At 44.6% G+C, this 13,575-nt stretch overlaps 1 long non-coding RNA gene across 4 annotated transcripts in view; it reads right to left on the minus strand.

Moving 5' to 3' along the window:
- Positions 1-1,545: 1,545 nt before the first annotated feature.
- LOC141989492 (uncharacterized) overlaps positions 1,546-13,575 on the minus strand; it is a 192,721-nt gene continuing 180,691 nt past the window's right edge. For all 4 annotated transcript variants that reach the window (XR_012639992.1, XR_012639997.1, XR_012639996.1 and 1 more), the window contains one exon: positions 1,546-2,034. This is a non-coding gene — a long non-coding RNA (uncharacterized LOC141989492). The remainder of the gene's footprint in view (positions 2,035-13,575) is intronic.

Raw genomic sequence — 13,575 nt, forward strand, 5'->3', positions numbered from 1 at the left:
CAATTAGGAGCACATTAAACACCACACGCATTATCCAGCAGTATATGCAGCACCAGAACCTGGCAAAGCGATACCGGGCGAGGAGGCGACGTCAGCGCGGTCACGTGAGTGATCAGGACATGGACACAGATTTCTCTGAAAGCATGGGCCCTGCCAATGCATGCATCATGGTGCTAATGGGGCAGGTTCATGCTGTGGAACGCCGATTCTGGGCTCGGGAAACAAGCACAGAGTGGTGGGACCGCATAGTGTTGCAGGTCTGGGACGATTCCCAGTGGCTGTGAAACTTTCGCATGCGTAAGGGCACTTTCATGGAACTTTGTGACTTGCTTTCCCCTGCCCTGAAGCGCATGAATACCAAGATGAGAGCAGCCCTCACAGTTGAGAAGCGAGTGGCAATAGCCCTGTGGAAGCTTGCAACGCCAGACAGCTACCGGTCAGTTGGGAATCAATTTGGAGTGGGCAAATCTACTGTTGGGGCTGCTGTGTTGCAAGTAGCCCACGCAATCAAAGATCTGCTGATATCAAGGATAGTGACCCTGGGAAATGTGCAGGTCATAGTGGATGGCTTTGCTGCAATGGGATTCCCTAACTGTGGTGGGGCCATAGACGGAACCCATATCCCTATCTTGGCACCGGAGCACCAAGCCGCCGAGTACATAAACCGCAAGGGATACTTTTCAATAGTGCTGCAAGCTCTGGTGGATCACAAGGGACGTTTCACCAACATCAACGTGGGATGGCCGGGAAAGGTACATGACGCTCGCATCTTCAGGAACTCTGGTCTGTTTCAAAAGCTGCAGGAAGGGACTTTATTCCCAGACCAGAAAATAACTGTTGGGGATGTTGAAATGCCTATAGTTATCCTTGGGGACCCAGCCTACCCCTTAATGCCATGGCTCATGAAGCCGTACACAGGCAGCCTGGACAGTAGTCAGGAGCTGTTCAACTACAGGCTGAGCAAGTGCAGAATGGTGGCAGAATGTGCATTTGGACGTTTAAAGGTGCGCTGGCGCAGTTTACTGACTCGCTTAGACCTCAGCGAAACCAATATTCCCACTGTTATTACTGCTTGCTGTGTGCTCCACAATATCTGTGAGAGTAAGGGGGAGACGTTTATGGCGGGGTGGGAGGTTGAGGCAAATCGCCTGGCTGCTGGTTACACGCAGCCAGACACCAGCGTGGTTAGAAGAGCACAGGAGGGTGCGGTACGCATCAGAGAAGCTTTGAAAACCAGTTTCATGACTGGCCAGGCTACGGTGTGAAAGTTCTGTTTGTTTCTCCTTGATGAAACCCCCCGCCCCTTGGTTCACTCTACTTCCCTGTAAGCTAACCACCCTCTCCTCCTCCCTTCGATCACCGCTTGCAGAGGCAATAAAGTCATTGTTGCTTCACATTCATGCATTCTTTATTCATTCATCACACAAATAGGGGGATGACTACCAAGGTAGGCCAGGAGGGGTGGTGGAGGAGGGAAGGAAAATGCCACACAGCACTTTAAAAGTTTACAACTTTAAAATTTATTGAATGACAGCCTTCTTTTTTGGGGGCAATCCTCTGTGGCAGAGTGGCTGGTTGGCCGGTGGCCCCCCCACCGCGTTCTTGGGCGTCTGGGTGTGGAGGCTATGGAACTTGGGGAGGAAGGTGGTGGGTTACACAGGGGCTGTAGTGGCAGTCTGTGCTCCAGCTGCCTTTTCTGCAGCTCAACCATACACTGGAGCATACTGGTTTGGTCCTCCAGCAGCCTCAGCATTGAATCCTGCCTCCTCTCATCATGCTGCCGCCACATTTGAGCTTCAGCCCTGTCTTCAGCCCGCCACTTACTCTCTTCAGCCCGCCACCTCTCCTCCTGGTCATTTTGTGCTTTCCTGCACTCTGACATTATTTGCCTCCACGCATTCGTCTGTGCTCTGTCAGTGTGGGAGGACAGCATGAGCTCGGAGAACATTTCATCTCGAGTGCGTTTTTTTTTCTTTCTAATCTTCACTAGCCTCTGGGAAGGAGAAGATCCTGTGATCATTGAAACACATGCAGCTGGTGGAGGAAAAAAAAAGGGACAGCGGTATTTAAAAAGACACATTTTATAAAACACTGGCTACACTCTTTCAGGGTAAACCTTGCTGTTAACATTACATACATAGCACATGTGCTTTTGTTACAAGGTCGCATTTTGCCTCCCACCACCGCGTGGCTACCCCCTCAACCCTCCCCCCTCCCTGTGGCTAATAGCGGGGAACATTTCTGTTCAGCCGCAGGCAAACAGCCCAGCAGGAATGGGCTCCTCTGAGTGTCCCCTGAAGAAAAGCACCCTATTTCAACCAGGTGACCATGGATTATATCTCACTCTCCTGAGGATAACACAGAGAGATACAGAACGGATGTTGTTTGAATGCCAGCAAACATACACTGCAATGCTTTGTTGTACAATGATTCCCGAGTACGTGTTACTGGCCTGGAGTGGTAAAGTGTCCTACCATGAAGGACGCAATAAGGCTGCCCTCCCCAGAAACCTTTTGCAAAGGCTTTGGGAGTATATCCAGGAGAGCCGCGAATGCCAGGGCAAAGTAATCCTTTCACATGCTTGCTTTTAAACCATGCATAGTATTTTAAAAGGTACGCTCACTGGAGGTCCCTTCTCCGCCTGCTGGGTCCAGGAGGCAGCCTTGGGTGCATTCGGGGGGTACTGGCTCCAGGTTCAGGGTGAGAAACAGTTCCTGGCTGTCGGGAAAACCGGTTTCTCCGCTTGCTTGCTGTGAGCTATCTACAACCTCCTCCTCCTCATCATCTGCTTCCGTGTTGCCTCCATCTCCATTGAAGGAGTCAAACAACACGGCTGGGGTAGTGGTGGCTGAACCCCCTAAAATGGCATGCAGCTCATCATAGAAGCGGCATGTTTGGGGCTCTGACCCGGAGCGGCCGTTCGCCTCTCTGGTTTTCTGGTAGGCTTGCCTCAGCTCCTTCAGTTTCACGCGGCACTGCTTCGGGTCCCTGCTATGGCCTATGTCCTTCATGCCCTGGAGGATTTTGACAAAGGTTTTGGCATTTCGAAAACTGGAACGGAGTTCTGATAGCACGGATTCCTCTCCCCATACAGCGATCAGATCCCGTACCTCCCGTTCGGTCCATGCTGGAGCTCTTTTGCGATTCTGGGACTCCATCATGGTCACCTCTGCTGATGAGCTCTGCATGGTCACCTGCAGCTTGCCATGCTGGCCAAACAGGAAATGAGATTCAAAAGTTCGCGGTTCTTTTCCTGTCTACCTGGCCAGTGCATCTGAGTGGAGAGTGCTGTCCAGAGCGGTCAAAATGGAGCACTCTGGGCTAGCTCCCGGAGGCCAATACCGTTGAATTGTGTCCACAGTACCCGAAATTCGACCCGGCAAGGCCGATTTAAGCGCTAATCCACTTGTCAGGGGTGGAGTAAGGAAATCGATTTTAAGAGCCCTTTAAGTCGAAATAAAGGGCTTCATCGTGTGGACGGGTGCAGGTTTACATCGATTTAATGCTGCTAAATTCGACCTAAAGTCCTAGTGTAGACCAGGGCTAACAGAGGTGCTCTGCTGAGCACCTGGCCAGCTCCATCAGCTCTTGGGAAGCTGCTTTCTCTCAAGCACGTGTGGGGTGGCGAGTGCCTGCAAGGGCATATGTGCCCTGAGGCCATGTGCAGGGTGTGAACGGAAGAAGGCTTCTAGAGCCCAGTAATTGGATTAAGGTAATATGAGCTGCACCTGGAGCCTAGTATCCTCATCTGCACACCATGGCCAGCCCTTCATTGGGGTGGCAGCAGAAGGGACTGCTTATGCTGTCTGATGGGCTAGTTTAAGACCTGCTGTTGCCTATCTTGGGCAGGCCAGGGCCACCATTCTCTGTCTTCAGGCAGTCTATCGTCTGCTCTGGAAGAGAGAATTTAGCCCTCACCCAGCTGAGCACAGGACTGTGTGTGTGTGTGCCCGTCCTGCAAATCTATGATGGAGTGGCAGCAGTGAGCCCCAACCCCATACCTACACGCAGCCTGTTGCTGGGTGGTGAGGTGCGTTTTAGAGATAACAGCCCAGTAAGATGCATGGGGCAGCTCACCTCTCTGAGCTATTTTTGCAGGTTCTCTGCAGATTTGGCCAGACCCTGTTGCATTGGTTCAACTCAAGCCTCACTTTCAACTTTTTCTTTGCAACTATGGGGACTAGAAACTTAAGTATTTTTTTAAATGAAAGCCAAGATTATGGTCTCATCATGTGACCCTAGGAGCTGGGACTGTAGTCTTAGGTGCCTGTTCCTTAATCCAGACCCTCCGAACCGTAGGTGCTGGAACTAGGGGTGTGGGAGGTGCTACCACACCCTCTGGCTTGAAGTGGTTTCCATTATATACAAGGTTTACAGTTTGGTTCAATGGCTCTCAGTACCCCCATTGTATAAATTGTTCCAGCACCCCTGCTCCCAACCCTATGTATTTGAGTATGTCAATGAACCATACTACTTGGATCTCCTGGTTACACTGGAAATCAGAGAAATGATGACCCACCAGATGTTCTTTATCTCATTTCAGGAGAACTGAAAAAGCCAGTGGATAGCCAAGTGGAAGGCAAATACATGCTGTAAGACTACAGCCATAGAAAGAACTTGAAATCAGAGCTGAGCAAACAAGCGACTTGGGTTCAGGGGGCCGAACCCAACAATCTGGGAAAAAAAAAACAGTTTGGTATCAACTGAAAAAGATTTTTTGTTTGTTTTGGTTTTAATGCTTAACAAAATGACCCCCCCTCCCACCCGCCAATTTTTGTTTCTGGTCAAACAAAATATTTTGTTCAACTCCCATCCCCAAATTATATCGGGGCAGATTTTATTTTATTTCAGGTGTTTCACCTTCCATTTTTTGTTAAAAATTAGCTAAATTGAATCTGGATTAGACCTTTAATAAATAAATTAAGTTTTGCCAAGCCAGATGATGTTTCCCAAGCAATATTTCTTTGGCTTATAGCTATAAAAATGTTGGAATCAACATGGGGAAGAGGCAGATGGGTGCTGACAGCAGATAGGCTGCAAAAAAATCTCACAGAGTGAAGAAACAAGATCTCGGTCTGCTTTTTGTACAAGAAAGTGTGGGTGGGCTTAGATGGGGGTAAGGAAGAAAAGGTACTTTTTCAATCAGTTTGTGAAGAATCTGTATTTGATACACAAACCAGAATAGCTAGTAGGCACAAACCAGCAAAATGGGTCAAAAATAAAACTGTGTGTGTGTGTGTGTGTGTGAGAGAGAGAGATTCCTCCCCCCCTCCCCAAACGTGGTAAGATTGTGATATGAAGCTTGAATGGTTTTGATAATCAGAATCAGACTAGTTCGATCTCAGAGTGTGAATTTTGGATCATCACAAAGGTTGTTTATTGTCCTGAGGGTGAAGATGGAATCTGTCAGTGTGACTAGATTCAGCCCATCAACTTAATGATGCATCAAGGGAGCTACAGGGTCCTTATTGCCAGTGTTTTAGGCTCTCGAGGCTTGCTGGGGGGCAACACACGCTGCCTGGCCTCCAGGCTTGGGGTGGAAAACTCTGCCTGGGGCTATACAATGTTATTACCAGATATTCATGTGTTTGCTGTTAGGCATCGGGGGAGGCTCTATTTTTATTAAGTAGGGCGGAAGGAAAATGAAATCTGTATTATTAGTCTTATTTATCAGAGACTGATTAACATCTCCTCCCTGAGGGAGAATGAACAGAGAATTTGTAAGCCCAGAACACACACACAGGGCATTTAATTGCCTTTAGTTAATTTCTTTGAGATTTCTCAATCCAGCAGCACTTCTGGACTGGCAAATTTACAGCCAGCAAATGACTAACCAAAGCCCAGAAAAGTCAGTACACCAAAAATAACTTTCCCAACTTCTCAGAGCTCTGGGGCCAGAGCTCAAGGGACACACCTACTATCAGTTAAAGTGCCTTTATCCAATTAAATGATTAAAGCAGGAACATTCAAAGGAGTCAGCAAGTGCCCAGCTCCTACTGAATCTTAATGGGATTTGGGCAACTAACTCCTTTAGGCTTCTTTGAAAATCCCAGCAAAAAAAAAAAAAAAATTAGATTACTGTGCCCCTCAGTTACGCCCTGGGTTTCCTACAATATTCTTAGCATTCTGGAACCTCACATGCCATCAAGACCTTAATAGTACAGGCCAAGAAGTAAAGTATACGTGTGCATGTACATAGATGGACAGGGCCTCCCTTCCTGAGGTATTAAGTTAGATACATTGTTCCTGTAGCACGCACTGCAGCAGAATCTAAGCAAAGCAATATAATCTAAAGCAGTTTTCAATCCTCTTGAAAGCCTGAGTCTATCAAAGTAACGTCAACAATATTTTCCAAACCAGTAATTCTGAAAAGGGACTTGACTTCTGTGCCCTTCTGGTGTGGTCAAGAATATGGGATTTGCATGAATTAAATACCAAGGCGTGTATCTAACTTTTGGGTTAAATGATTGAGTTAATTTGTCTTTAATTTGAAGCAGAGATGCTCGATGCATATGTTAGAGAAGCCGCTCCATTGCCATTTTCCCCTTCTATAATGCTCCTTTCAGTTGTTCTTTAAAATTGCCATGCATGCTTGAATATTTCCAAGTAAACCCCAGTATTTAGCTCAATTACTAGATTAGACAGTTAAGGATTTTCCTTGTTTTCATTATGACTTTCCCTACAGTAGCACAGTTCTCCACCTGACTCACCAGGGCTGAGGGTAGGGAATGATCCCAATGGGACCATAAAAACATTTTTGTTTGTTTGGTTCTAAAGGTCACTTGGCACAGAGAAACTGCTACAGAACCCGTGAGAGGACAGCTGGGAGTCATGTCAATACCAAGGACAGTAGATCTCCCTGAGGTAATTTCAGGATCAGTTTGTTCTGTCCTCCCTACATTCAGGCCCACAGTGTACAAAGCATGATACCTACAGCCGTATGACTAGATGTTTTTGAGGCTAACCAACGAGGTCTACTTTTCTTTGAAACTGACATATTTTCTAGGACAAGCCATCCCTCTGTGCCAGCACTGCTCCACAATTGCCACCACAAACCTCTTGACAGAGGAGTACTTCTGTTTGTATGCACAGGAGGTGCCGGAACAGGTCAAGCAATGACAACAATACATGTTATTTCCCTGGTTCTAATATTCTCCTCAGCGTGGCATTCTTTTCATGAAAATATGCCTTGATAAAATGAGAGTTGCTTTCACCCTTCAGTCATCTGCCCTTTCCGCTTCTCATAGGAATGAAGAAGAACAGTGAATTTCCAAGAATATCAAATGCATTCCTGGAGGACTATAGAAAGACTTTTAAAGTGTACTTTAAACAAGAACATTATACATGTATTTTCCAGATGCTACCCTGACCCCGTTAAAGCCTAAATTTTCAGGAGCGCCCAAGTTTTTGTGTCCAACTTGAGATGTCTCAAAAGGGTTTTTGTGCGGGGGGGGGGGAGGGAGGGGAGAGGGGATTCTCACCACTTTTTGGAAATCAGATTGGTACTTTAAATTGTCTCAGTCAGGGAACCCCAAAACCCAGGCATCCCAAATCATCAGTAATTTATGAAAATATAGGCCTCTGTTTGGAGATGGTCTCCTTTTAGAGGGTCCCTATCATTAATATGCAAATTGTCTCCCTGCTAATACTTTGGAAGTCTGCTGCTTTGGATTACTCCTAGGTTAAAATCACTTTGTTAGGAGAGACTTAGATATTTGCTTTAGCTGGTGCTGCACAATATCTTAACTTGTATGTTTCAAAAGTTATTGTGCCCCACTGGGGAATGGCCCTATTTTAGATATCGGCTTGCCCTCCTGGATCTCCAACCTGGGAGCCTTAGCAGATTCATAGAATTGGCCAAAACAAATCCACAGATGACTGAGTTTTCTACTCTCTGCCGCTTGCATTCTATTTTTTAAAAAAAGACTAGCATTTACTCACAGCATTCTACTTCTCATGTCAATGAACTCTATATGTCATTCACTGGAAAAACTCCAGAATCCTCTCATGCTTCTAGGCAAATGCTTCCTTTCTCTAGCCCTTTCTTGGCTATTTTATCCCCAAATGGAAGACTTATTCAGCACAAAACAGTGACCTTGTGTGTCTACTGACCAGACCCAAAGAGAGCCCTTTGATTTTCCAATTAGACAATGAGCCAACATTAAAGTTCAGATGCAGATTAAGATACAAACTTTCTCCAAACCCATGTGTTCAGATCTAGGGTATGGTTTAGAGCTAACTTGGTTCCTTTTGTCTGTTTACACCAGTTGTGGATATCGCCCCTTGAATTTGCCTCACTCCATTGATTCCAGAACAAATACAGGCGGCATAGTAGTGGGTCCTAATAAGGAGTTTGCTTCCATACTGAAGCTGCTAAGGACAGACAAGAGCAAGTGAGACCATCTTAATGTTCTCAATCTATCAGTGGTCTGTCAATGGGCACAAAGCAATGTCTGTATAATACATTCATATTATTGTCCATTGATTCAATGGCACTAGGCTTGATTTATACTGACTGGGGATCAGGCCCAAGGTTCATAAATGAACATTGTAGCAGTTGTATGTAATAACTTCTGAATTGCTTTTCCATTCACTTTTTCTGTGTTCACAGATTTCACACTAGACTTGTTGAAGGATCATTATGTCTGCAAGGAATTTAAAATAAAGGATAAGTGTTATCACTCTGCCAGTGTTCCAGCAGCAGCTGGGAAGAAACAGAATTCAGAACAAAGAACCATGCTGTAGTGTTCCATTGTACTTTCTTGAGAAATCTTAATCCTAGGCTGCTAATACAGAGATACTGATATGAATTTAAGCAAAGTAGGGCAAATTCAGCCCAGGTGTCAAAAGGTGCAACCCTACTGAATTCAGTGTCGCTACACCTGTTTATACCAGAGCTAAATTTGGCCAAGTATATCTTGCTTAAAACTGAATACATAGTGGAGTTTATAAAACTGCAATCCTCGCCTTTCCTGAAAGCCAAAACAAGTGAAATGCTATTATTTATAAGACTCAACTCCCACAAGCATAAAACAAGAAGTTTTATGTCAAGTAAAATGAATCCTGAATAGAAAAGGGAATTTAAAAAATAAGTTGCACCTAACTGTGCATGAACTGCAAAGTATATTTAAAAATTAATTTTTTATGTCCCCTTAGTATTTCTGATCCTTATGGTGCTTGCAAACCTAATTTATGACATTGTCAGAATTGGAGGTCAGTCCTACAGACTGTAAACTGGTTCAGATATGCTTTTTACAAACAAGTATGGAGAAAATCATTTGAGTGAAGAGACTTTCTTTCACCAGAAGAATGAGTCCAGGACAGCTGGTTGTATTTTAAAGAATCCTTATTGAGGTTACAGGAACAAACCATCCCGATCTGTAGAAAGAATAGTAAATATGTCAGGTGACCAGCTTGGCTTAACAGTAAAATCCTTGCTGATCTTGAACACAAAAAAGAAGCTTACAAGACGTGGAAGATTGGACAAATGACCAGGGAAGAGTATAAAAATATTGCTCAGGCATGCAGGAATGAAACCAGGAAGGCCAAATCACACTTGGAGTAGCAGCTAGCAAGAGATGTTAAGAGTAACAAGAAGGGTTTCTTCAGGCATGTTCGCAACAATAGGAAAGTCAAGGAAAGTGTGGGCCCCTTACTGAATGAGGGAGGCAACCTAGTGACAGAGAATGTGGGAAAAGCTAATGTACTCAATGCTTTTTTTGCCTCTGTCTTCACGAACAAGGTCAGCTCCCAGACTACTGCACTGGGAAGCACAGCACAGGGAGGAGGCAACCAGCCGTCTGTGGAGAAAGAAGTGGTTCGGGACTATTTAGAAAAGCTGGACGAGCACCAGATGAGCTGCATCCGAGAGTGCTAAAAGAGTTGGCGGATGTGATTGCAGAGCCATTGGCCATTATCTTTGAAAACTCATGGCGATTGGGGGAGGTCCTGGAAGACTGGAAAAAGGCCAATGTAGTACTCATCTTTAAAAAAGGGAAGAAGGAGGATCCGGGGAACTACAGGCCAGTCAGCCTCACCTCAGTCCCTGGAAAAATCATGGAGCAGGTCCTCAAGGAATCAATTCTGAAGCGCTTAGAGGAGAGGAAAGTGATCAGGAACAGTCAGCATGGATTCACCAAGGGCAAGTCATGCCTGACTAATCTAATTGCCTTCTATGACGAGATAACTGGTTCTGTGGATGAGGGGAAAGCAGTGGACGTGTTATTCCTTGACTTTAGCAAAGCTTTTGATACGGACTCCCACAGTATTCTTGCCAACAAGTTGAAGAACTATGGGCTGGATGAATGGACTATAAGGTGGATAGAAAGCTGGCTAGATCGTCAGGCTCAATGGGTAATGATCAATGGCTTCATGTCTAGTTGGCAACTGGTATCAAGCGGAGTGCCCCAAGGGTTGGTCCTGGGGCCGGTTTTGTTCAATATCTTCATTAGTGATCTGGAGGATGGCATGGATTGCACCCTCAGCAAGTTTGCAGATGACGCTAAACTGGGAGGAGTGGTAGATATGCTGGAGGGTAGGGATAGGATACAGAGGGACCTAGACAAATTAGAGGATTGGGCCAAAAGAAATCTGATGAGGTTCAACAAAGACAAGTGCAGAGTCCTGCACTTAGGACGGAAGAATCCCATGCACTGCTACAGACTGAATGGCTAGGCAGCAGTTCTGCAGAAAAGGACCTAGGGGTTACAGCGGATGAGAAGCTGGATATGAGTCAACAGTGTGCCCTTGTTGCCAAGAAGGCTAATGGCATTTTGGGCTGTATAAGTAGGGGCATTGCCAGCAGGTCGAGGGACATGATCATTCCCCTCTATTCGACATTGATGAGGCCACATCTGGAGTACTGTGTCCAGTTTTGGGCCTCACACTACAAGAAGGATGTGGAAAAATTGGAAAGCATCCAGCGGAGGGCAACAAAAATGGTTAGGGAACTGGAACACATGACTTATGAGGAGAGGCTGAGGGAACTGCGCTTGTTTAGTCTGCGGAAGAGAAGAATGAGGGGGGATTTGATAGCTGTTTTCAACTACCTGAAAGGGGGTTCCAAAGAGGATGGATCTAGACTGTTCTCAGTGGTAGCAGATGACAGAACAAGGAGTAATGGTCTCAAGTTGCAGTGGGGAGGTTTAGTTTGGATATTAGGAAAAACTTTTTCACTAGGAGGGTGGTGAAGCACTGGAATGCGTTACCTAGGGAGGTGGTGGAATCTCCTTGCTTTGAGGTTTTTAAGGTCAGGCTTGACAAAGCCCTGGCTGGGATGATTTAGTTGGGGATTGGTCCTGCTTTGAGCAGTGGGTTGGACTAGATGACCTCCTGAGGTCCCTTCCAACCCTGATATTCTATGATATTGACCGGAATTTGTGTCACTGTTCTGACTTGATGGCTGCATATGCACTCACACATGCATTTTTGGGCACTTTGAGCCTAGGAAAATATGACGCCATCTAGGTGCATCCCTTCATCTGGTGCAAATTTACAACTTACCCCAGTTGAGGATCTGCCTCCCTTGTGCTTTTATGACAAGTTATCAAAGTGTTACGTGAACCCTTTCCCCATTGGTTTCCCACTGTTAATATAGGGCTGATCTCTAATGTGTAGCCCATAGGGCTAGCCTGTGTGCTTGGTAATATACCTTTTCTTATGTGTTTGATTGTTTGTTTTATTATGATAGATTTACAGATTGGCAATAATGCAAGGAACCTACAGGCCACATCCTGTATGTTGAGCTAAAACAAGTTAGAGCACATATGTTCTGAACCTTTACCCTAGATAAGTGATGATGAGTTAAAGCGAATTAGGCCTTTGGCATAGATAGATGGCTACCTAAGTTCATGCCGCCTTTAAACTTAATAGGCACACAACAAAGAACATGGAAAAAGCTGGTTAGGCCAGAAATGACAGATGTGAGACTGAGCCAATGGTTATTGATACATCTGAACATGCCAGCCTATAGAGTAAGCATGCCCTGATATTTTGTGGGTGAGGAAATTGTTTGGACAAGGAAGGTGGGCACATAGAGCTCAGGCTCTATAAGAGCGGCAACCCACCATGTTAGTTAGTTTTAGTCAGGCTTTAAGTTAGCCTTTATCATCTTTCTATAGCTTTTAGCTCTCTAGCTTCTCCTAAATTCTGCACCTCCCACTCGAGAATTGAGGAACCTGGATCATCAGACTCTTTTGGCATGCCAGAGGACAGGCTGGTCCTTTGTCTCTTACCACCAGGTTATCAAGGAAGGGTGTGACATGTACTTCTAGAACAATACTATTTCCTTTGTAATTCTTATTAATTACTTTTCCATTTGATTATTATTCCATTTCTCTATAAAAGTCTTTAAGACCGTATTTTGTCATCGGTGTGAATGTCCTCATCTTACATCCCAAGGGTCCTTGCAAAACTCTATGTAGCCTGATTCTGGGAAAATAACCTTTATTCTCTTCTGATCAGATTAATTGGCGAGCCTATAACCCATATTATATAACAATAATATGAATGTCTTGAAATCAGGCAACATTCTCCTGTCTATCTATATTAACATAGATTGTCAAATAGTCTGTTTGTCGATACAATGCTTGTTGGGCCTAAATCACAAAATTTGGATCTGGAATAGGATTGAAATCCAAATGTCCCCAGTGTTTTGAGGCAGAGGATTACTTGGCTCTGGTGCTTAACTTCAGGCCCATCTCTTGTTTGAAAATCAACCCTTAAAAGTCCAATTATTTTTAAATGAATCTCAGCTGAGCTTCTGTGTGGTTGCAGATGATCAGATTTAGGCATCAACCTGCCTGAATTACAGATGTAACAAAAAAGTTAGAGTCAGCGAGTGGAATTAAAGCCTAGGCAGAGGGCCTGGGTAACGACCAGTGCAACATATAAAATTTAAGGTCCATACATCTGTACTATGATGAGTTTTATTTTCTATAAACAAAATTTCTGGGCCAAATTCATCCCTGGTGTAAAAAGATACAACTCCACTGATTTCTGTGGTGTTAAACCGGTGATGAAATTGACCCCATTGTTTTAAATCAGAACTATAAGGCTGCTATGAAATTTTTAAATGAAACTAAGGTTAGAAATTATACTTGCTACTAACAGAATTTTCACTTCTAGGATAACCACTTATTAGTTGTCTCAGTTCTACCTCTTTTATTTGGCTAACTTTCTCTCCTGATTTTGTGTGTGTGTGTGTGTGTGTCTCAATTCTCACTCGCCTAGGATAAAGAAAAGCAGTTTTTCATTGTGTGACTATAAAGAGCCCAGTCCTACTGTCCTTATCCAGGCAAAACTCCTATTGGCTTCAAAATACATTTCATTGGGCCCAAATTTCACTGTTTGTTTAATTGTTTAGTTAAACATCTGTTAGAGTGATAATAGCACTGAGATTATCAATAAAGAGATTTTCAGCACCTCTTTAGAGAGAAATCTAATCCCCAACCTAAAACATACACTAGCAGAAACTAGTCTCCAATGCCACCTGATTCTGTCTTCCGGGCCCATTTCAGGCCTTGTCTTCACTAGTGGGAAAGGAAAAAAGGTTTGTTCTTTACTAACTAACATTAG

Source organism: Natator depressus, chromosome 6 (assembly GCF_965152275.1).
Source record: "Natator depressus isolate rNatDep1 chromosome 6, rNatDep2.hap1, whole genome shotgun sequence".
NCBI classification, from domain to species: domain Eukaryota; kingdom Metazoa; phylum Chordata; order Testudines; family Cheloniidae; genus Natator; species Natator depressus.